General features: G+C 38.7%; 1 protein-coding gene across 5 annotated transcripts in view; it reads right to left on the reverse strand.

Annotated features, from left to right (window-relative positions):
- Positions 1 to 25,033, reverse strand: part of VEGFC (vascular endothelial growth factor C) — a 129,044-nt gene that overhangs the window by 64,278 nt on the left and 39,733 nt on the right. Inside the window, exon 1 of one of the 5 annotated variants that reach the window (XM_032783543.2) lies at positions 806 to 827. The exons of the other annotated variants lie outside the window; for them this stretch is intronic. The gene's annotated coding sequence lies outside the window, so the exon portion shown is untranslated. Of the gene's footprint in view, positions 1 to 805; positions 828 to 25,033 lie in introns of those variants that run through there. 5 annotated transcript variants of the gene reach the window in all.

Genomic DNA, 25,033 nt, shown 5'->3' on the forward strand with positions numbered 1-25,033 from the left:
TGGATGTCACAGAATTTCTGTCTCTTCTCCCTTCTCAGGGTAAAAGCTCTGCTTGGGGTAATTTTTTGTTACTGTTAGTTTCTGTTTCGTTGACCGGGTCTGTGGGATGGAGGTAGAAGGAGTATCAGTGCTGTGAGTGTCATTCTGGGCATGCTGAAAAGCCTTCATTAAAAAGGTAGGTTCTGCAGCATTTCCTAAAGATGGTCAGTCTCTGGATTTGTTTCACCTCTCTGGAAGTTCCTCCCATATTGACCCCCGTGACTGAAGCTGTTTCGTCCCAACTCTTAGGCACTTCTGTCTGGTCTTTGTGATCTGCATTGTTTTAAAGCAATGCAACTGTCAGGGACATTCCATCACCATTCTCAGAGTTCTGCTAGACAGGAAAGATGAGAATCACTGTAGTGCTGTGCTTATAAAATCTTACTCTCTTGTAAATTAAGGGTTTGTCTACATGCTAACTAACATGCTGCACTCTAACCTAGGTAGACCCTGCTGGTGTACTCTAAAAGATACCTAGTTTGTGTTAATGCAGTCCTAACATAGTCCAGCTACAACTATGTTAATGTGAACTAAGTGCCTTTTAAAGCACACCAGTAGGGTCTACACACAGGGCAATTAGAGTGCAGCACATTAGAGCACTTTACAAAGCACCATCCCTAGCTGAATTCCCTTGATACTATCATTATTTCTGTTAGCAATTGCCAGCTGCTCCACATCTAAAAGCAAACAAATACTGAGACAAATTAATGTTGTGAATAACTATACTCATGAAATGAACCATTAATATGCTGAAAACTGGAGTCACCTATTATCATTTGGCCAGCTGCAATACAGGCGACCACAATGCAAGATGCTTCTTCAGATTCTCCCATCAATGTTCTCAACAGTGAACTCAAGTGTTTGCAATCTCTAAATGTAAGAGATAATTCTATTATTTCAATCTGCATGCCAGCTCACTCCTGGATATTGTTTCAGGACAGACTACATACTATGTGAAGATATGCCAGACTGTAATTAGTAGGGTTAAAAATAAAAGTTCTAGTCATCTATCAAAAGATGGATTATGACAGAGCATGACCCATAGTTTAGCTAGTACCTCTCCAAAGTTGAAACTGTAGAGTGTTATATCTATAGTCAATGTTGCAAAATTATTACATAAAAGCTTACGTAACAGGTGAATTAAATTAATTAGTAGTTGCATATTCTGAAAAAAATATTCCTGAAATGTGTGTCTTTGGTCAAAAATAATAAATCAAAATTAGGACTTTTAGCTTAATCTGAAAAACTACACTGAAATATTCTACTTTAAACAACTTGATAACCCTATGTACTGTATAACTGTTTACATGATTCTGCAACTAAAGGAAATTTGGTTGAGACTTGAAGGAAAAAACTCAAACAGGTTTATCATAAGAAAAATTCAATCCTGGTTTTAGACAACATTTAGTTTTATACTCAACTCAGTTGTTGCATTTTTGACAACTCGGATGTTTTTATGATGGACGTTATTATTTAAACACATCTTGCTTCTTATTATTGTTTATAATGTCCCTCATATTGCTAATAAACCTTCTTTTTTGGCAACTGTTTAAGAATTACAGTACTAGTTACTAAAATTCTGCACAAACAGAAGTAAGGTACAGTCTAAATATTTAGCAGCAGGTCACAGAAATTACTTCAACTAATTATACATTTAAAGTAATTCTTGAAAAAAAAAATCATTTCCATAGACCATGAAATGACAGCAATTGGGTTTCAAGGCAAATGTTGAACTTTATTCCTAAACAAATGTCTGAACATAATAGGGCATGAATTCTGAACTGTTAAACAATCCTTGTATAGTTTACAGATCTGAACTGTAATATTAATTAGAAGACCACCTACCTTGTCACATTGCCTATTCTAACAAATATTTCAATGATAAACATTATTCACCAATAAAAAAAATTCATAAAAAGCTAAAGAGTAAGTTAATGGTCCAATTATAACACAGTGAATTTATTAACAAAACAGTTGCTTTAAATAATTCTAGGCACCGTTTCCTACAAATGATAATTGAGAATCGAAATGTAAAGACTTATTAAAATCTCAAGAGTGTCCATGGATATTCCAGTAAAAAATGTTATTCTCTGATTCTTTTTTATTCAAATGCCCAAGATTGAGTCTACTTGCTAAAAGTCTTATTAAAAAAAAAATCTCTATTGTATTCTTAAGCAGCACACTGGACTGAATACCAAATCACATGACTATACCACTGATACCTCAACTTTTTACTTCTGACTGAAGATTCCATTAAGAAATAAAAAGCTGGAAAAGCTTTAGTATTTGTGATGTCAAAAATTGGGATCTCACCCAAACACTTTATAAAAAGCTTCTTCATTAGTTAAAAATCGGTATAGTTAAAAGATATTTTGAATGTAAACAGAATGTGGTGGACACAGAGAGCAGGGTACTTGCCATCCCGAAGCAGAGTTGTTTTTCCTTGGTAAAAAACAAAACAAAAATTTTGGAGGTGGGGTGGGATAATTTGGCCTGCCCTAAATTGTTATGATGAGGAACATTATTTGGATCTCCTTTGACTTTGTAAATCTGCCATCTGCTGCAAAGAAATTAAACAAAAAATAAAGACCACTGTGTATACCTTGACCCTGCAGTATTTTTGCTTTGATGCTGCAAAGACAGCCAGTCAGTAGAGGAAAAACACAAGTTAACTATCTAACCGTAAACCCAAAACTAGACTAAAGTGGATGACAAGAAAAAAGTGAATAATATAAGCTATGTACTGAAGCAAAAGGAAAAAAAAGTAAGTTTTCCATATACGGTGGCGCAATAGGAAAAGAAGTTTTAATTTCAAGCATCTAAGGAAAATATTGCAAATGACGGGAACACAAAACAAAAGCAGAAGAAATTCGATTAAAGGCAAATTATTAAATGTAACTAATTGCATTAAACTAATGTACTAAGCACAGTGGAAAAGTCTGAGTTGGAATGATATATTTCAGTTTCTCTCTTGGCTGTTTGACTAGTCCAGGGGTGGACAAACTTTTTGGCCCAAGGGCCACATCTGGGTATAGAAATTGTATGGTGGGCCATGAATGCTCACAAAATTGGGTGTTGGGGTGCGGGAGAGGTATGGGCTCTGGCTGGGAGTGCAGGCTCTGGGGTGGTGCCAGAAATGAGGATTTCAGGGTGTGGGAGGAGGCTCTGGACTGGGGCAGAGGAGTGCGGTGCGGGGTAGGGGGAGGGCTCCAGCTGGAGGTGTAGGCTCTGGGGTGGGGCTGGGAATGAGGGGTTGGGAGTGCAGGAGGTTGCTCCGGGCTGAGATGGAGGGGTTCGCAGGGTGGGAGGGGGATCAGGGCTGGGGAAAGGGGTTTGGGTGCAGGGTTCAGGTGGCACTTACTTCAAGCAGTTCCCAGAAGCAGCTGTATGTCCCCCCTCTGGCTCCTACGTGGAGGCGCGGCCAGGTGACTCTACACGCTGCCCTGTCCACAAGTGCCACCCCTGCAGCTCCCATTGGCCACAGTTCCTGGCCAATGGGAGCTGCGGGGGCAGCATGGGGAGCCCCCTGGCTTACCCTACGTGTAAGAGCTGGAGGGGGGACATGCCTCTGCTTCTGGGTGCCACATGGAGAAGGACAAGCCCCCAACCCTGCTCCCCAGCTGGAGTGCCAGTGGGATCCACACCCTGGATCCCACTGCCTGGCGGGAGCTCGAGGGCCGGATTAAAATGTCTGGAGGGCTGGATACGGCCCCCAGGCCATAGTTTTCCCACCCCTGGATTAGTCTATATCATCTGTACACATTCAGGAGGGTCAATCAGTGGTTCATACTATGCACCTGACAGGGAAGTAAGCACCACCCCCTTACTCCATTTGTGTAGGCTATCCACATTGCATGTCACAAAGTGAAGGAGACAGAAGCTGCCACAGGTCTGCTGTCCCCTTTCTGCACATGTGAATGAGAACTTGGAAGAACCTTCGCTGCCTCCCCAATATACCACCAATACAGCTTAGCCAGTACAAAGAAAAAAATAACTTGTGCCATGTAAAGGGCTGGTACAACTTACTGGATGTAAAGGGAGACTCTTGGAGAAAAGAGAATCCAAGGACCAATTTGCCTTCCACTGTGCACCTGGGTCAGCATAGCTATATACTGCACCTTACTCAGAATTCATGGTAACTCCACAAGCTATCTCATAATTAGCATTCATTAATATAATGTTAATTTTTGAAAAGTGGTTTGGGATAGACTAGTGCATCAGTGGAATCAGATATAAGATGAATTTCTGCTGACTAGAAGCCAGGAGAAATTGTGAATGGAATCTTTTAGGGAATATTTGGCTCCTGAGTTACACTGGCAGAACCCAGGGCTGAATCTAGTCCATCGTCATTTTTGTATCCATTTTGATAATTTATCATTAAAAACTTCAACAAAGCACTTTGTTTTTGATAAAGTCAAGGCACTTTGCTTCCACTTTATTGGTTCAACTATTGTAGTATGTCTTATTATGATGAGTTTTGAGCTGCCTATAATAACCTGTCAATAGTATATAATATCTATTTGTCTGATTGTTGAAAGGATGTTTACTGTATGCATATACTGAGTTAACTTGTCAGAGGGTTGTCAGGAAATGCACCCAGAAAGGAGGGTGGCGCCTTCTATGCATTTCCTAGCAAATACTTAAGTCATAACTCAAGAGCCTTCTGTTTTGAAGGGCCACATCCAAGATCATGCTGAGCTCTCGAAACTGGTTTAACTAGGCTCAGAAAACACAGAACAATAAGACTGAATAAAGAGGATCAGAGAATGGGAACCCAGACTCTAGAGGTTGAAGTTCTGGGGCAAGTTAGACCTATTGAGAGGATGGTTAGACTCCAGATAAGACAGACTTGTGTGTAGGCCTTTTGTTGTGTTTAAAAGCTTTTATGTCATGCTTTGTTCATGCTGTTATGATTAAACAATACTTTGTTTTAAGAAGGTTGTCTTGTGATTCAACACTGGTCACAAGCTCCCAATGGGAAGAACTGCAGGTATCTAAACCCAGTCAGCCCTGTTGGGGTAAGCCTGGTTGGTACACTAGGTGCTGTATCTTGGCACCTGGTCTAAGAATGGGAGAATGGCAGATTTCTAGGAAAGTAATGGCACAAGCATGAACCCTGCAAACATCACATATATGATATATTATAAAAATTGAAACAAAGCTCTTCAACCTTAATTAAATGAAGTATTTCAATTTTATCAAAATGAAGCACTTTGATAAGATTGTTTAGATATTTCTGAAACAAAATTGCTCAGAATTTCATTTTGAGGGGAATCTCAAAAGTTTGTCTTTTTGTTCAGATCTGTGACAAAATGAAATTTTGAAATGTTAGCATTTAAATTGCCGCCTGGAGAAGCCGTACCGGAGCGTACTGGCTTACTTTCACCTCTGCTTGTGCCTCTATTATCCATTTTCAGTAAAGCTGGTCAAGAAGTTCGTGATGAAACATTGGAAAGTGCGATTTGTTGTAACTGAGATGTTTCTCAAAAACATACAAGTTTTGATGAACTTCCAGCAAAAATTAGGCAGGGTTCAGTCAGAAAGTTGCTTGGTTTCCTGTAGCTCACCTGATGGGTTGCTGGGGAGCCAGGGCACCAGGGTCTGCCACTCTGGGGCAGCCCTGCCCAGCAGACTCCCCCAGGGCCCATGACTACAGGGCAGCCCCGCCATTGAGACTCCATTGAAGTTGGGGATTCCAAGACTTCCAGGATCCATAGCTCCAGGACAATCCTGAATGGGCCTTAATTATTTTTTCTGCTGGGTGATATGGAAGAGTGTTAACCAGTGAAATAGTTTACAGTAAGAAAGTTAGCCTTTTGCCACTGCAAAGATTTAAAGCAAAATACGAGAAATGTGATGAAAATTGGCCTGGTAAAAAAGCTGAATATTAGCAACTCTCAGACCTTCTCAGCTCCCATGTGCCTCTCATCCTCTATCATCTCTCTAATGTCCACACTTAAGGAATATTAATATCATATATAATAATATTAAAATACTTTGGTATGAATATAAATGAAAATAATGAAACAATGTAATTACAGACCTATGGAAGCTTGAAAACTGATCTTCAAAAGTGAAAATGTGTTTAAAAAAAGTATATTTATTATTTACCACCACAAAATTAGTTTGATTTTATAAAAAAAAAATGTAAGTTAGACAAGCATACTTCATCTGTACAATGTATGTTTTTAAAAAGTTATATTAAAAATGTAGATCAGTAAAACTGCTAACTATAAATTGCTTTAAATCATCATTTCAAAGTTAATGTACCATATCATGACTTATCCAGTTTCTGTAACACGATCCATTCACACACAGCCATTCGTTCATAGAGTGCAACTTTATAAGAATTCCCCTGCTAAAGAACACAGTTGCAGAGTCCTGGCCTTAATTATTATATCAGTTCACACTGAAAGAGTTTTGTGAATGACTCAGTCATTTATCAAGAAAAAAGATTTACACCTGAATACTGATTAGGATTATCATCTTTTGAGATCCTAAACTGTAAAATGCTTTTATGAACGAGGTCTCTTCAATTTTGTGATTTTGCATGTTACATATTATGAAAAGCAGCAGAGAAATATCATATAAAATTGACCAAAATCTATCAATAGATAAAAGTATACTATTCCTATCTTTCTTGCTATGGAGCATGTGTATCTCAGTATGCTATAATGACTGTGCAATCTATTCAGTATTCTGCTGGTTTGTTTGTTTAGGCAGTGTGAAAATCTGGCTGTGAAAAATGTTTCCATATCTGTGCTTCAGGCAGCAAGATAGTATCCAAATAGTGATCAGAGACAGTGATATCAATGTACATGAGATAGCAATGATCAGTAAATTTAAACCCATAGAGCTCAAAAGAGGCATCCTGATTACAAAAACAGCCATGACAGAAAAAGATTCTGTGCTTGATTTGTATCATATGCAGAATTTCTATTTTGGGGGGTTTATTAATTTCATTTTTCTGAGTTTATTTATTTATTTAAGCAATTTTTGAGTTTTATGTAGTTGTCCAAAACTTGGTCATTTTCAGGGCTTTCTCAAACAGCACTACAGTAGGCACGCTAGAGAACCTTCAGTGCGAACCAAGCAGGGTTTACACAGACCACTTAATGTGCAACATAGTAGTGAGTTTCAGAAATCCTGTTCCCCTCACCCCTAAGTCCACATTATTCTGCATGTAGACAAGGCCTTAGATACAGGTAACCCATCTCCCATGTTTTTCAGGTGTTTTCCAGATGAACACCAATTTCACTGTTTTTCCCTATCTGGGTGTTTTATCAGAGTTTACAGTTAAAACAAAAAATAAGAAATCCTAATCATATGGTAATTTAAACAGCAGGTCAATGGACTTTGACAATAGCCCACAGTGGGCTTTTTATTTTCTGTAGTAAATATTGTTTACTAGGAAATCTACCAATGAGAACTCTTGACATGTCTCCAGTCTCCCTCGTACCACTGATGGATTAAAACCAGTAGAACTATTACCTGCATATGAACTGTTCTAGGCTTTAAAAAAAAAGTAGATAAACTAAGATAAACTAAACTCCATATTCCCTAAATGAGAATTAGGAAAACTCCATTTACTCAATTTTACCCTCAATTATACTACAGGGTTGATCTCTGCAGCTTTGGGAGGAGCAGCTGTTTTGATTCACTCTGTGGGAGAACAGGAGGAACAGCAATTTTTTTCCCAGTCAAGAGGGCCTGACACAGATCCAGAGCCCCCTGCTCCTCTACAGACAGTCCAAGCTCCAAAAAAACTGTGGCACAAATAAGGGCTGAAAACTAGTAGAAACCTAGGCCCTCTCAACTGCAAGCCAGGGCTTGATTCTACTGTGGACACCATCCAGCTGGACACAAGAGCTGCCATCTACACCAAGCTGCCCGCCCTACATCCTGACCTCCGTTTCCACTCGGATTAGCTCTGCATGAGGATAGTGATAGATGTGAGTCCTGGGAAGCGTGAGGAACTCAAAAGACTATATTGAGATGTGCCAGACAAACATGAATTTTGGGACAATGTGTGTTAAGTGGGGGAATCCCTGGGGAATGGTTAATGCAAATTCCACAACTCTGGTTATGCAAAACAAAACAAAAAAACCCAAAACCCCAATCCTGAAGAAAGGGACCTTGACTGGTGATTATTACCTGCCCGCAGAGACTGAAGATCAAAGACTCATGCCATATAAAGAAATGCTTGAACTATCCAGTCTGGGTTCTTGTTTCTGATCTGAAAATTGACATAGATTTGTAGCAACAGGGTAAACCCAGTTGGGAGGTTTGAAAGTCTGATACTTACCAGAGCCCTAGGTTGGAGTTGGGGTGACCTCTGGTAAGCTTCCAGCATACATGTAGGTTATTTTGTTTTTATAGGTTTTCTCTGTCATGCTTTTACCCTAAGAATAAATGCAGCTTCTTTGTGAAGGCTGGTTGGTAACTGGTGTACACTCTTTGAGCCCCTGGACAGAGGATAATCACAGGTACTGAATCCCGGTCACACCTGCTGAGGAGAATCAGGTGCAGCATGACAGTAAACCTAAACCCCTGGTCTGGAATGGGAGAGAGATACGGATCTCTGCCTGGAAAGGCGACAGCTAAGGGTGCCCTCAAGGAAGACATGGGGGAGAGAGATGAGGGGAAAGTACAGTTAACTCCTGAAACTATGACTCTGAGGAGAGGTGAGAGTTTATTATATTGATTTTGTTGTGGGCTATCAGTTGTTGAAAGATTGGTTGGGGCCTTGTTTAGTTATCATCCCTAAGACCTCTGCCTATTCCTGTATACTTTTATTTTATCCCTCTCTTGCCCAGGGAATAAACTTTATTTTTATGTGGATGCTGTAGCAGTTTGGTAATATCCAAGTGGTAATCAGGTTGTTAGTCCTTTGTACACCCAGTCACTAGGTGGAATGCTGGTCACTATAAGCACAGGGCTGATTGGTCCTAAAGGTGTCAGGGAGGAGGAAGGAACAAGGATGATGGAGTCCCTTAGGGATCAGAGGTGCCCTTGGAGGGGACATGGAAGACACTTATTCAGGTTTATCTATTACATTTCAGTAGTTCGCATTATTAGCTACTAAGTGACAAGACTGCAAAATAATATGGTTTGAAAAAACATGTTGAATACCCATCTGTGAATCACTGATGCTGTAATATCTTCTCTGTGCATGTCTAGCAAAGGCAATAGCAAAGGCAAGTTATGTGGCCTTTCAGGGTACGTTTACACAGAGGTAAAAGATCTGCGGCAATGGCTGCCCTGGGCGCAGGCTGTGGTGCTAAAAATTGCTGCGCACATATTCAGGCTCGGGCTGGATCCCAAGCTCTTGGACCCTCCACCCTCACAATGTCCCAAAGCTCAGGTTCCAGCCTGAGCCAGAACACCTACAAAGTAATTTTCTCAGCCTCAGAGCCTGAGCCCCCCAAGCTTAGGTTTTTTTTATCCCTGTGTGGGCATAGCCTTATACATAGCTACTGCTTCTTTACATGGTATAATACAATCCAATGTTTATGCACATGCCTAACTTTAAGCCTTAGATTCACATGCTTAAAGTTAAGCACATCCATCGTAGCAGCCTAGGGGTTCAGGTTGGCTCTATTTTTTTTAAATGTGTGTTTTAGTATACAAATCATTCCATTATTGAGTTATCATGAATCCGTCTTTCAATATTCAGACACTAGGTCATATCACACTGAATATTACAACAAGACTAAATTAATATTAGGACAACATTTCTAACAATGAGATCTACTGACCTGTAACCTCCCTAGAGAAGTGACAAAAGTTTCCTTGCTGGAGACTTTTGGGGACCAGAAAACGCAATGGAGAACACACTATAAGGAAAAATTCTGCACTGGCAGTTGTGAATATAAATTCTATTGATTTTAACAGAGCTATGACCATTTGTAGCAGCTGAGATCTGGTCCTCCAATTCGAGTTCTGCTCTGACTTTGTCCTGTGCAATTCCATTGACATCAATGGGATTACATGGGGTGTAAATTGGACCCAGAGGCCACTGTAGCCTAAAATGTATTCACATCACAGTAATTTATAAATAACTAATGTCTGATGAAGTGCTGTAAAGAACTTAGCACATTGTTTCATAAGGTCTTTCAATGGTTTTCAGGGCAAAATCCACAGGCACGTTTCCAGCAAACCACAAATTTGGAAATGCAATGATGAAGCTTTAGCTCACTTTCAGACATTGTGAATTGCCTACATCTCTGCCTTGTCACCAGTAGTAGTCTTTTAAAATGAGCAAAAAGATGTATTCTATTTGAAAAATTAAATCAGTAGCTGAACAGAGACAGCGTATTATGCTTGAAGATACAGTTTAAGCTAACTATGTTCCCTCAAATCCAAAAATATTTTAACTGCTTATTGCTAGGAACTTCAAAACATACTCTACCAGCTAGAAAAGAAAGAGAATTCATTTATTTTTCCATATTGAAAAGAAAAAATGTTAATTGTAAACTTAAAGAACTGTGAAGGGAGCAATATTTAAATAAACCATTAAATCACATTTTCAGGTAAAGACAATGTTTCATTACACAAAGCCTATGTTTTGTATGTTCTTTGCGGCCCACAGTTGATTCTGCAATTGAGACTTCAGTGGAACTACTCATGTGTAAAGATAAGGCAATAAGCATTTCCAGAATTGGGGCCTAAGCTTACTGAAGTGCTGTATTAAGTAAATTGCTCTGCGATGCATGAACAGAGTAGCCTTGTCCTCCTTTATGAACAGCAATGTGTATGGTTTTGTAGTATGCATAAAAAAAAAACAAGTTCAAAAAGCAGATTAAGATATAAGCATGTACAAGAGTATGCCAGCAACAGCATTTTATCCTAACTAAGCGTAAAACCACTGTGAGAATTCCAAACAACCACGAAAAAGAATACCAAAGGTCACCATGCACCAGTTGTTCATTTGGAGGAACAAAAAAGGCAGATAACAGATGTTGATAAATTCTCACTTACTGAATTTATTAACCAGATGCAGAAACATGCTTGTTGCACTGCATGACCCTGCATACTGAATAAGTGGTTCAATTCTGCTTTACTTTCCCTCCATGTTACATAATCCAAACTACTTACATCATGCAAATACATAAGGTTTTAGATCCTGTTAAGCCATGCATGAAATTTAACAGCATAGTTATTTAGGTACTGAAAGTGAAAAGACAATAAGGAAATGAGATACGTTTAAGGGCTAAACAGGGCAGATATAAATCATGATTATGAGACGGAAATGTTTCTAGGATGCAGCTCATTAGATTAATAAGGTACTACCATCACATCACTGCTTTTCTGTGCTAGAAACATAAATCTCTTATTTGAGACCTGGAGTCAAACAAGGAGCCCCAAAAACAGGGAGGAGCAGAAAGGAAGAACAAATTGGTCTTTGAGCCATTCAATAGAGTTAAATACCAATAATACCATAGTAGAAGTTGCTGTACTTGCCATATCTGCAGTCTATCTCAGTAGCAGCTGTAGTGTGAAGCCATGAATAAAGTATAGAAAATATGCATTTCTAAACTAGAAACATAAATAAACAAACATTTACTGATATTAGCTCAAATAAAGCTGATGTTACTGTGTCAGACTGTAGTAAACTTTGGCACCATACAATTATGATGTTGTCTCAATGTGGTCATAATCCATATATTTTATTACATCATAATAATTGTTTAAAAAGTTCTCTCTTCAAAAAGGCAAGCTGTAATCCTGCTAGCAGTGAAATCAAATGGGAATTTTGTTGTTAATTTCCATGGAAGAAGCATCTGGCACATACTATGTTCAAGATATTACAACAATCATTTTGGAAAGAAATGGTTATAAATCTTCCTTGGATTCCTATAATAAAAAAACCTTATGGTTAGTCCAATTTTTCAAGTGGATGCAAATTGGTGATCTGGCCTACTTTCTTCTGATCAGCTGAACCAATTTATATCCCAGAAATACATCCATCTCTACCTTTAAACTGTATTTCCTTTTTCTAATTATGGAGTTCTAAACTAAACTAGTTATCCTTACAGGGAAATAGCCATGTTACAACAAAATATTGTTTTTACTAATATTAGCAGTAATTGTATATGTTGACCATTGCCGATATAATAATAATAATAAACTCAAATTTGTGAATAACTATAGGTGTTACTCAAACATAGTATGAGTTTATAGCTAAAGTTAACCTACTACAATTTGAATAAAGAGGAAAAACAATACTTTATCATGGACTAATGCCAAATTTATTTTTTAAAAACAGAGCACAAAATGTATGCACTGAAAGAACATTAAATACTTGACATAATACCATAAAAATGAGGAAGTTCTATAAACTGTGTGATTGTTTACTCCTTTGAAATGGAAATACGCATATAGTAGAAAAGGTACTGTTGTGATTAAGGTGCTAACCTAGGACTCACAAGATCCATGTTATATCCATGGATCTGCCACAGACATCTTATGCGATTTTGGGGAACGAGCTAACCTCTCTATACCTTAATACCACCATCTGTAAAATGGGAGTAATACTTTCCTAACTCTCAGTTGTTTAATATGCTAGGATATTATGGTGATGAGTAGAGCTGAGTGAAATTTGGAATTTCCATCCGGTGAGAAATTCTGATGTTTCAACATCTGTTCTGGTTGTGAATTGCGATTTTTCATGATACAAATTTCAATTTGGAAATGGCAAAATGTTTTGTTTAGACATTTTTGATTGAAATTAAACATTTTTATATCCCCAAAATCAAAATATTTTGTTTCAGTTTGCTGAACTGAACCCAAATGCTTTCTTTAGAATCAGTTCATCATTAAACTGCATTTCCCAATTGTGGCACATAAACTACAACTGTTATGAGTCCAAGAGCCTGATACTCCAACTCTCTCCTATGCACCAGACTCCCATTTTCCCTGATGCACCACTCAGCTTGGTCAGAGGGAACTTCATGTTGCATTCTGGGAGATGTAGTTCTCCAAACAGCCTAGCCCATAAGAAAGCATAGGGGTCCAAACTAGAAATCCCATGAGGCAACAACATGCTAATAGAGAAGTGTGGTTTAATGTTTTGTGGAACTGATATGAAACAAAACGTTTGCCAATTTAACAAACAAAATAGTCTGATTTGGATCAAACTGACCCTAAATAAAATATATCTTTTTGATTTTCTGGAGAGAAACATTTAGCAAAATTGAAATTTTCCTGCGTAAGATTTTGATTTTGCTAACTACATTTTCTGTCAGAAAATCATTCTAATGGAAAATCACAAACCAGCTCTAGTAATGAGTGCTAGAGGGAAACCTAGGCATATTGAATGAAGTATCCCAGAGCTAGCTGTACTTCCGACCCTTTCTCTGGTCCCTCTGAGCGTATCTGCACAGGTGCAGTCCTTGTACCCTTACCTTTTATTGGGTGGAATCCTGTAATTCTCCCATTCTTAGACAGAGTCCGAGGCTCTAGTACCTGTGTGTCAACTTGTGCTTGCCCAGCAGGTCTGACTGGGTATGATACTATGATACTTCCCCATCAGGGCTTTTGACAAATAGTGAATACAGTGACCCAAAACAGCCTCTTAAAACAAAGTATTGTTTAATCTTAGCAGTAGGAAAAATGATAATTTGAGAAAAAAGTTTTATTTAATAATACTAATAATAGGTCCTCATGCTTGACTATCGTACACCAGAACCCAAACCTGTGGGAATCTTGATCTCAATCTATTCCCCTGAAGTCTCTCAGACAGCTGTCCTTGAGGAAACCCTTTTCAATCCAGCCGAAGTTCTTTGTTCTCTCAACTGACAAACTTGAAGGCTATGTGCACATTACATCTTACGCTGGTATAAGTTATGTTGCTCAGAGGGGTGACTAAACCACCCCCCTGAGTTATGTAACTTACAGCAACCTAACCGCTGGTGTGGACAGCGCTATGCTGGCAGGAGAGCTTCTCCCACCGACATAACTACGTTTACTCATGGGGGCTGGAATAATTAAGTCGATGGGAGAGTCCTCTCCCTTTGGCTTAGAGCGTCTGCACTAGCAGTGCTACAGCAGCAGAGCCGCATCACTTCAACTGTACCACTACATGCTCTGTAGCATAGCCATCGCCCTGGATCTGCTGTCCAACAACAGTTTCGATCACATATGGTATATGACTTCTAACTCTAAATTTCCTTGATTTTGAGGCTTAAATCAGATTCATTGGACCCAATTCTGCTTTGAAATATGCAGACAACTCAAACTAACTGGATGGCTACCTGCTACCATAACTGGATAAATGTTTCAAACAATTGCTACTTTTTGTCATTTAATTTACTTAGATGTGGTAGGTGTAACAGTTTTATTAAAAAAGGAAAATGAAACTGCATTTGATATGTATGAGAATAGATACAATAGACTGATTTTTCATTAAATCCACATTAGATATGGGTAGCCAGCATAATCTCCTTTTTAATAATGAGTATTTGTAATCTACAGAAGTCCATAAATATTCTCTAAACCACCAAACATTTTTTTTTGTATTCCAGTAAAAAGTCAGTCTAATAGAGATGCTTGTAGGTTGGTTCAGGACTATGACTCTATGTATATAATATTACATTATTTTTTACAGCTCTGTTATAAACTCAGTTAACAGAGGTAGTCTAAAATCCTTAATTATAGAAGATCACCCTCATAATGGATATTTATATAAATTATGAACTTTGTAACATCATACAAATTAAGTTCGCAGAGTCTGTTGTTAGAGCCCAAGGCATGAAATCCCCTCCACGCATAAAGCAATATGTATAAGCATGTATACGAAGATGCACATTTGAAGTGGACCACCCATATGGATAAGGAATTGAAGAAGCAGCATAAATGTATTTTGAATATAAGCAGATGGAGAACAATGCCTAAGCTCAGAATCAAAGTGAGAAGCTGCTGTATAATCCCATCTTCACATCCAGTGGTTTATTTTCCTGTCCATGGGCTGAAAGAGCAGTCAGAACTGATTGCATGGGTGCCCTGGGTCTGCACAAATGCAGACCTGCTGCTTTTCCCTAAAATTATCTTGCATGATGACACCACCTAGACTGGTGCAGAGCTACCAGTTCCCTGTGCAGCAGCTCAGCGAGGTGACCCAGAGCACAGCCCATGTGTGGTAACGTTCCACATCAGGGATGAAAGATATCCCCAAACAGGGTGTCTTCATGTCATATGTACACCCTGAGATAAGCATGTCTGTCAAAGGATAAACTAAATAATATTTAGTGATCTTTCTTAAAGAAAAATGTCTCATTTAAAATTATCTTTAAGCATCTCCTGAGGAAAACCAAAAACATTTGTTCTACAAAATGTGACAAAGATTGGCTATAATTTCTTTATTTTCTGTACTGAGCTATATTATTTTATGATAATGTGGTATGTGTACACTGAAAACCTTGGACTTCTATCAGCTTAAAGAAAATGAAATCTCAGTAAAATATGGTTTAGAAGTAGCTGGTTCTCACAAACAACATGAACATCACCACCGAAAAACTTAAACTTTGGAGTTTCTACTTTCAGTGTGTGTAGACTATTAATATGTTCATTAACAACTATTAGCAGAAACATTTGAGAAAGACAACATGTGTAAATATTTTCTTACAGGTAGGTCTAGAGATTACAGACATTTATACAATAAAATTTCCTCTTTTCTTTCTGATAATAATTTTGATGGACAATATTGATATTTATTTTAAGCAACTTTTCTGTTTTCGTCTATTAAAATGTTCACAGTTGAGGAAAATAGATATTGAGATATAAAAAGTTAAAGCTTTAACTGTTAAAACAGAAATTGTAAACATCACATCTCAAAACATAAAGTAGTAAATATCCTTAAATCAAACTCTAGTAAGTTCTTGAGTAGCATTTTTCTTAGTTTCCCTATCTGTACATTTCAGTCATTATTAATGGAAATCATTTTAGTTGGTTTGTGCATGTTTCATGAAATCAATGTTTACCATATTCAACATACAAATGACACAGAAAGGATGATCTCAGGGTAAAGCACTAGTGTGGAACTCGAGAGCTGCTCCAGTTCCCGGCTCCTCTACAGACTTTGTGTGACTTACAAAGTCATTTGACTTCTCGCTATCTCAGTTTCCTATCTGTACAATACTCTCTGCCACACTTTGCCAATCTTGTCCTTTCTGATTGTAAGATCATAGTAGTAGGTGCTCATAGACTCAGACTCCATCATGATCATCTAGTCTGACCTCCTGCACATTGCAGGCCACAGAACCTCAACCACTCACTCATGTAACAGACCCATAACCTCTGGCTGAGTTACTGAAGTCCTCAAATCATCATCATTTAAAGACTGCAAGTTACAGAGAATCCATCATTTACACTAGTTTAAACCTACAAGTTTAAACCATGCTCCAGGCTGCAGAGGACAGCAAAAACCAGCAGGGTCTCTGCCAATCTGACCTGTGGTAAAAATTCCTTCCTGACCCCAAATATGGTAATAAGTTAGACCGTAAGCATGTGGGCAAGATCCACCAGGCAGATACCTGGGAAAGAATTCTCTGTAGTAATTCAGAGCCCTCCCCAACTAGTGTTCCATCACCAGCCATGAAGATATTTGCTGCTAGCAGCTGCAGATTGGCTACACACCATTATAGGCAGTCTCATCATATGATCCTCTCCATAAACTTATCAAGCTCAGTCTTGAAGCCAGTTAGGTTTCTTGCCCCCTCTGCTCCCCTTGGAAGGCTGTTACAGAACTTCACTCCTCTGATGTTCTTGCGTCCACACTGGCACTTAACCAACTCCTCTCCGTCCCTGATGTTTTTTTAGAGAGCAATCATATCTTTTGGTTAGACAAGCCAAGCACCCTGAGTCTTCCCTCATATAGTCAGTTTTCCATTCCTCAGATCATTCCAGTAACCCTTCTTTGCACTTGTTTGTTTGAATTAATCTTTTTTAAACATGGGAGACCAGAATTGTGCACAGTATTTCAGATAAAGTCTCACCAGAGCTTTGTATAATGGTACCAACACTTCCTTCTCTCTGCTGGAAATACCTTATCTGCCTCCTCGGACTGCATTAGCCTTTTTTCACAACCTCATTACACTGGCAGCTCATAGATATCCTATGATCAACCAATACAGTCAGGTCTTTCTGTTCCTCTGTCACTTCCAAGTGATACATCCCCATCTTATAGCAAAAATTCTTGTGGTTAGTCCCTAAATGCATGATTTTGCACTTTGCACTATCAGCATTTCATCCCATTTCTATTACTCCAGTTTACAAGATCATCTTGTATGGCATTCCGATCCTCCTCCATATTGTTTGCTACTGTACATCTGCACAGTGTCTAGTATATAATTGCTATATATACGTGGGGTGGGAGAACAACAGAATCTCACAATTTACAATAGCAATATTCCTCTTCCATCAGTGACCACGAATATAATGTCCTTCAGAGTTCAGTCCCTGGCACTCTCCTCTGTGTCATCCCCAGTGGCCATTTCCTGTCTGAATTCAATCTTCTCACTGCTATGCAGTTGACATGAAAATCTTCATCTATTTTACCTTCTTTTTGCCTGGCTTCACCAGGATAATATCATTCATCCACTATTTTGACCTCCCTTTTTGATTTATCACAACGGGCAGGGACTTAAGTGTTCACATTGACTCTGAACTCTCTTTTGCTTCCTACATGTCCCAATTCCTAATATCTCCACAACACAGCCCACATCAAATCATGTTTTAACTATTCATCTCCCAAAATATTCCCTTGTTTGTGCTCTCAAATTTCAATTGGTCCAACATACAGTTGCTTACTTTCTTACATACTGGAAATAAAAAAAACTAAATACATCTCACCCATTTTCCAAAATCTTCATCCACATCCGCATCCAGAAAGTTTGTATAAGAAGTGCCTCTTAGGAATCAATATTCTCATCTCCAATACCTCAACAATATTTCAGAGGTTTCTCAGTCTTAGACTTCATTCTTTCCCCAGTATATATGTCTCAGACTCATAGGTCAGAAGGGACCAATATGATCATCTAGTCTGACCTCCTGCACAAAGCAGGCCACAGAACCCTACCCATCCACTTTTATAACAACCCCTAACCCATGACTGAGTTATTGAAGTCCTCAAAATTGTGGTTTGAAGACCTCAAGCTGCAGAGAATCCACCAGCAAGCGACCCATGCCCCACGCTGCAGAGGAAGGCGAAAAACCTCCAGGGCCCCTGCCAATCCGCCCTGGAGGAAAATTCCTTCCCGACCCCAAATATGGCGATCAGCTAAACCCTGAGCATGTGGGCAAGACTCACCAGCCAGCACCCAAGAAAGAATTCTCTGCAGTAACTCAGTTCCCATCCCATGTCCACAAAGGGAGATAGCTCACACATCAGGGACTAATGCTTACTGGTTAACCATTTAATATTTTACATCCCTAGTAGGGACTGAGCCTGGGGAGGGCTGCAGGAAGATAGTGTCCCCCGGGAGGAAGCCCTGGAGATATGGCCCCATGCCAGGGCTGGACTGGTTTAAAAAACAGACACATCCAGCCAGAGGGGGCACTCACAAGAGGTGGGTGCTGGTCCCATTACAATGATGCTGTACAAAAATACATGTTGAAAGTATCACACAGAGTAAAAACCCACACTTTTCATCTATATATTAATTTCATTAAAGCTTCTGAGACAAATCAGAAGACACAACAAAGCACATTTTACTACATAAAAAGAAATAGTATTGGATCATAGAAACAGATGAGTCTCATGCTGGCCAACAGTTACCCGTGACAGCTGACAACAAGCAAAGTTCTGGAGGAGACCAATAGCTCTTTCAGATCAGCTGAAGGCTGTGAACATGCCAAATCTATATTGTACACAGTGCAATTTAAGCAGAGGCATCCTTTCTCAGCTACCTCTGTGTTTTATATCTGGAGGTCCCTGCACCAAGAACAACAATACAGCTGGAGAGCTATGGAGTCCTGTATGGATTAGAGAAGGACTTGCAGTAGAAGAGGTCCGCTAACAATTGAAGAAAAAGGTATTAGATTTTCAGCATATATAATTATGTATACGTAATGCATTTTATATAATACTACATACATCAAAACTGAAAAATCCTTTAGTTTGTTGCATGACAACTACTTTCCACAGCTGTTTGGTCTAGGTTTCTAAAAAAAGAAAGCCCACTACAATTATTGACATATGCTAAAAATCAGTAAAACAGCCTTAGGGCTTCCTTAAAATGTTAAAAGATGTTAACCTGAGTTTATTTAAAGTTCAGAGGATGTGGGTATACAAAATATTATAAACATATTTGCAATTGTTGTTGGTATTTATTCAGGAAATTTAACTATGGGATACTAATGGCATGTTACTGCAGATTATCTCTGAATTTTTTTCAAAGGGAAAAACCAAAACTATTGATAAAAAAAATCTTCATTCTGAATATCTATTTAAATTAAGTACAGAAACTGCAGAAGAGAGATCACAGAGAATTCAAATTTGTGTCCCATGAAGTTTAAATGATTAAAAGCCAGTGCCCATGCCTTTCTTTTATTATAAAAATTCTGTGTGTATGTATGAAATAATACCACCACTCTCTTGCTGTCAGCTTTAAGTCATGTCTCTTTTTCACACAGACTTTTCATCAACGGAGGAATCCTATCACTAATTTTGAAAATGCTTCTAGTTAAGAAGGTTGACAAAAAAAGAAAACCAAACAAACAGAATTTAGGGACTGATTTAACTCGCATTGAAATCAACTGAAAAATTCCCACTGACTTCTATGGAAGTTCTATTAGACCTATACCTATTTTTTCTTTTCAACATCAATGTTCCAGCACACACAAATGATGGGGCATGGGGGTGTGTGTGTGAAAGCAGTCAATCACTGAAAGTGAGACTCACCATCAGGCATTTAAATTAACAAATTAACCGTTTACTCCAGATTAGTAGTTTAAAACAGGAGTAAAGTAGTCTGGATTTAACAGCTTTCTTTCCCCTCCAACATAAATTCATAATTTTTTTTTTTAAAAAGGATTGAATTAGTGTTTAACAATAATGTGTTCATTTTTAGCGTTTTAAATCATAGTGTCTGAACCACAGCAAAAGTGTTTCAAGAGTGAGACACATGAGTCAAATTGGAATTTAATTATAGTAAGAAAAATGCATTAACATTTTTCTATTATGATTATGACCTATTATAACAAAACATTCTGAAATATCTCAGCTTCATGTTAAGTCTTTGATCTGTAAGATGATTCCTGAACTTAAGGCATGATACTCTATTTGAGCTCTATCACACTTCAACCTTATAATAAACATCTTTAACATAAAGCTTAGAAACACTTGACTTCTGAAGATAATTCGCCCTTATAATAAGGCCAGAGCATCTGTGCAGTACTGGTTGAGATTAATAAGGTAAAGCAATTGACTTCAATTTTATGAAAATAAATGATTTTCCTTTTATTCAGACTAAACCATAGACCCTAATACCACAAAGCACTTAAGCTCATGCTTAACTTTAGGCACTTATGAAAGGGGATGAACTTCAGTAAAGCTCTTAAGCACATACTTACATGCTTGGCTGAATTAGAGCCATAATGAATTCAAATATTAATATTTTAAATGCATGAAAAGAAACAGGCCTCAATACTGCAAAGGTTTACATATATGCCTAATTTTATGCACTGTTATTTATGTCATAGTTCAAGGCAACTACATCTGTACTTCCCCTCCACGGCCCACCAGGGGCACCCACTGTAGACTCCTGGTTCCTCAGCTGTCACCTCCCTTGGGTGGAGACCAAGATCTCTCCCGTTCCTGAGTGATTTTTCCAGGCTTCACAGTTCCCGCCTATGCTGTGATATTCCCAGCCAGCCAGCATGTGCTAAGATTATGTCATGGAAGTCACAGAAACCATGACTTTCAGAGACCTTCATTACATTTTCCGCTTCAGCCCCAGAACATTGGGGCTGGAACTGTCAGCCAGCAGGAGCTCCATAGCTCCCAACCACCAAGGGCAGGCCCCACAGCTCCGAACAACTGCAGGCAATGGGAGTGAGGGGACCTCGGTGCCCTCAGCCACCATGGGCAGCAGAGGCACCTGGAGCCACAGTTATTTGTTACAGTTATTTTTAGTAAAAGTCGGGGACAGGTCACTGGCTTCCATGAATTTTTGTTTAGTGCCCGTGACCTGTCCATGACTTTTACTAAAAATCACCCTGACAAAATCCTAGCCTTATTTATGAATAGTGTAATTGCCAGCAGTTACCCCACAGCTCTTTATAAGCAAGCATATTTACTCTTAAGATGAAAGCATTGCAGAGAAAACATAAAACAAAATAAGAAAGGTCCTATGTGAGTGCTAAAAGCTTACCATAAGTCACCCATCAGTTTACAAGGCCTCAAGTGGAAGGTTGAAGTCCTTCCAATCCTTCCCAGGAAGGACTGAAACTCTGCCTTGGACAGGTCATATCCATTCTAGATCAGAAAGCTGGCCCCAAGTCAGTTTAAACTCAGGCTACTTACCCAAAATGTCCTCTCTTTTTCCATTGGTCTCTAGACAATCCACATCCAGTATATGGGAGCCTTTCCAGGCCATGGTATCTCTCAGAAGGTATTTTTAAGGGAATACTCAGTGTGTAAAAATAAGCAACTGTCTAATTGTGTAGTTTTGGGGCTTTAGCCAGTACCAAAAATAATAATAATCAATAAGCTAATTTGAATCCTATTTACATAATCGTTTTATACAATATCAATTATTTTGTTTAAGAGATTCTAGTTCAGTGGATAATGTACTGGAGAGGACTTAGGAGACTTGGATTCTATTCTCAGCTCTGACACTGAACTGTTGTGTGATCTGAGAAACTCACACGTTGCCTCTCAGTCTCTGTTTTACCTCCCAACATTTGTCTATTTGGTCTGTTCAGACTGTAAACCCTTTGAGGCAAGGTCTGTTTCTTACTATATGTTGGTACAGTGTGCACCACAATCTCTGTTGGGGTCTCTAGGCTCTACTGTAATACACATATAAATAATATTTTGCATTTTAGTAACAGAGAGATCTTGCAATCATAACAAAAATACAAATTTTAAAAGGGTTAGACTATTAGTTCTTGGCAGTTACTTCGCTTTCTGATACTGTGGGTGCTGAATAAAACACACAAACAAAAATATATACAGTGAGAAGCTTTAAACATTTGCCAAAATAAAAAATTTTCACACTGAAAATATTTCTCTTTAAAGATCTATATCCATAACCTGCTGACTGACGTGTATTCATCTTTCTTTTTATTGCACTCAAATAAAGACATAACAATAAATTTTGACTGCAAAGCAAGGAAATCTCTATTACCAAGAAAACAAATCTGAGTCAACCAGACTATGATTTATGCCACCTCTTTGCTGCCATTTGCTTGGCAGAAGTGAAGACTTTTAGACTTTGGCAAATATCATTCCATTAAGCTGAAAACCTTGATGCTGTTTTAGTACTCCTCCACAAGTCAGATCAGCACATCAAATTCTGTGGAAATACTTGCTTCTAGGGATATCCTTAGGATGAATTGTTTTAAAAAGCTTATGTGTGTTGGTGTAAAACTTCAGAAAAATGCATGAAAAATATTTTCACACATTTTCACAATTTCAGTACAAATCTAGAACTTGAGGGCTCTTGGTGTCCCCCTAGGTTCAAGTCCCACTGATGTCTGTAAGAGTTGAAAATGCTCAGCACCTAGCTCAGAAGTTTGATCGAGCCTTTAATGAATAATCTTTATATGATCGTAGTACAGAAATTCTTTAGAGATGTAAAGTTGTCAGAATGTTTGAAGACATGTAAAATGCATCTGCACAGTACATTAGCTACAAAATACAGTTAATCTGAAAAAGACAAATGCAAAACAACAAAACACTCAGATACTATGGTGATGGGAGCCATATAAATAACTACAGTAGAACCTGAAAGATACAAATGCCAGAGTTACAGACTTACTGGCCAACCAGACACCCTGTGGAACTGAAAGTAATCAGACAGCAGCGCACACACAAAAAACCACACAGCCCCCCTCAGCAAATACTGTACTGCCTCGAGGCTTTAGCCCTGGAACTCAGAAGCACCGGGTCTCAGGGCTTTAGCCCCATTGCCCCATTCCCGAGCCCCGGTGCCCCCTGCGAGGCTGAAACTGGGAATGGAGCTGAAACCCTGAGCGCCAGCACTCCCCCAGATCTAAAGCCCTGAGCCCAGGTACTCCAGAGGGGAAGAAGCCCTGAGCCCCACGCACAGAACCGCCTATCCCCAGAAGCTGCAAACAGCCCTCCCCCCATGGCTGAAGTCCATAACCTCTTGTTCAGAGTTACAGAACATTTCAGAGATACGGACAACCTCCATTCCCAAGGTGTCCATAACTTGGAGGTTCTACTGTATGTAGATAAGATGAGACAAAATAGACTGACTCAACGTGGCTTCAGAAAGAGGTGCTCAAAGATCTGAGGATACAAGAATATCTATAACAGAAATGGAAAAAGAGAGAGAAGAGCAAGCAAGAACACTCAGAATCATAGTCAGTGTATCTATTTCTCCTCATTTTATTGCAAGTTTTGTGATAGTAGGATGCTCCAGTTCTTAGGGTCTTGTTATTACATGAGAATTTCAGCTTTCACTAAACAAAAAAGTAAGTTTCTAACCCTCATGGTGGCAGAGAAAAACTTGATAACTTGAACCCTAAAGGCTCCAATAACAGAAGGCAAATAAAAAGAACTCAACATTTATTATTTTAAAATCTCATCATTTATAAAATCTCATTTTCACACCAATCATGATTTTTTGGGCCTGGCTCATGATTTTTGAATACTTGTGGATGGCAATACTCAAGGTTTGCAGGGATAAGATTAAGATAACATTATTTTGCTTTTTGGCTAACCAATGGAGTTAAGAGGAGCTCTTACAAATTAAGTCTATCGAGAAAAAGTTGTACTGTACAGAAAGTAGGTCCATTAATGAATGAGAAAGCAGATAAAGTCATGACTGGAAAAAAGGCCACGATATTGAACATCTTTTAAAAACCTATCTTCAATAAGAAAGGTATGGAAAATAATTTGGAGTTGAATACACAAGGCAGATTCTGTAACAAAATCAGCTTTGTAACGTTGAACATATACAAATCAGTTTGTCTGAATGACCTGCGGAACAAAGGTTTTATCCTGTTCCCTGAATTTTTCACACCCTCCACTTTCCAGAGATTTCCTAAGACATTAGGAAGATGGATCTCCATCTATATGTTTTTGCATCACTTGTAGGCAGACATTACACTGGCTGCTAAAAGAAACCAACCCCCCACAAAACATTCCATGGTCACATCTCTCTATATGTGTGCAATGTCTAACAATTTTATTGTATTTTAACCTTTTATTTTCTCTCAGATGTCATGATAAAAGAATTTGCTGGCAGAAATTTTTAATTTTAATTTTAATTTGTGATTCTTATATTCTGTTGAAACACACATGTATCCTCTCATTAAAGTTAATCAGAGTTACACACACACACAGCAGCTAACACAAAGCCCATTGAAGTCAACAGTAGGTTTCCACTAACTTAAGTAGGTTTTGTACCAGGCCAAAAATCCCACAATCTCTATGTACTACATCAACATATAGAGATCCAAAGATGTACATTTAGACATACTCTGTATTTACATGAACCTTTTTACTGTAATTCTGAAAGTACACATTAGCTGTGACCCAAAGCCAAAACATTCAAACCTGCATGCTTAACATTAGGCACCATTAGTTATATATATATATATATATATACACTTATATTCACAGATTCATGACTTTCATTGGCAATTGCAGGATCGGAGCACATGAGCATATTTCTTCAGTTTATCTATCTAGGTCAGGGATCAGCAACCTTTGGTACGCGGCTCGCCAGGGTAACCACCCTGGCAGGCCCGGCTGGTTTGTTTACCTGCTGCGTCCACAGGTTTGGCCAATCACATCTCCCAC

The sequence above is a fragment of the Chelonoidis abingdonii genome, chromosome 5, assembly GCF_003597395.2.
Source record: "Chelonoidis abingdonii isolate Lonesome George chromosome 5, CheloAbing_2.0, whole genome shotgun sequence".
Classification (NCBI taxonomy): Eukaryota; Metazoa; Chordata; order Testudines; family Testudinidae; genus Chelonoidis; species Chelonoidis abingdonii.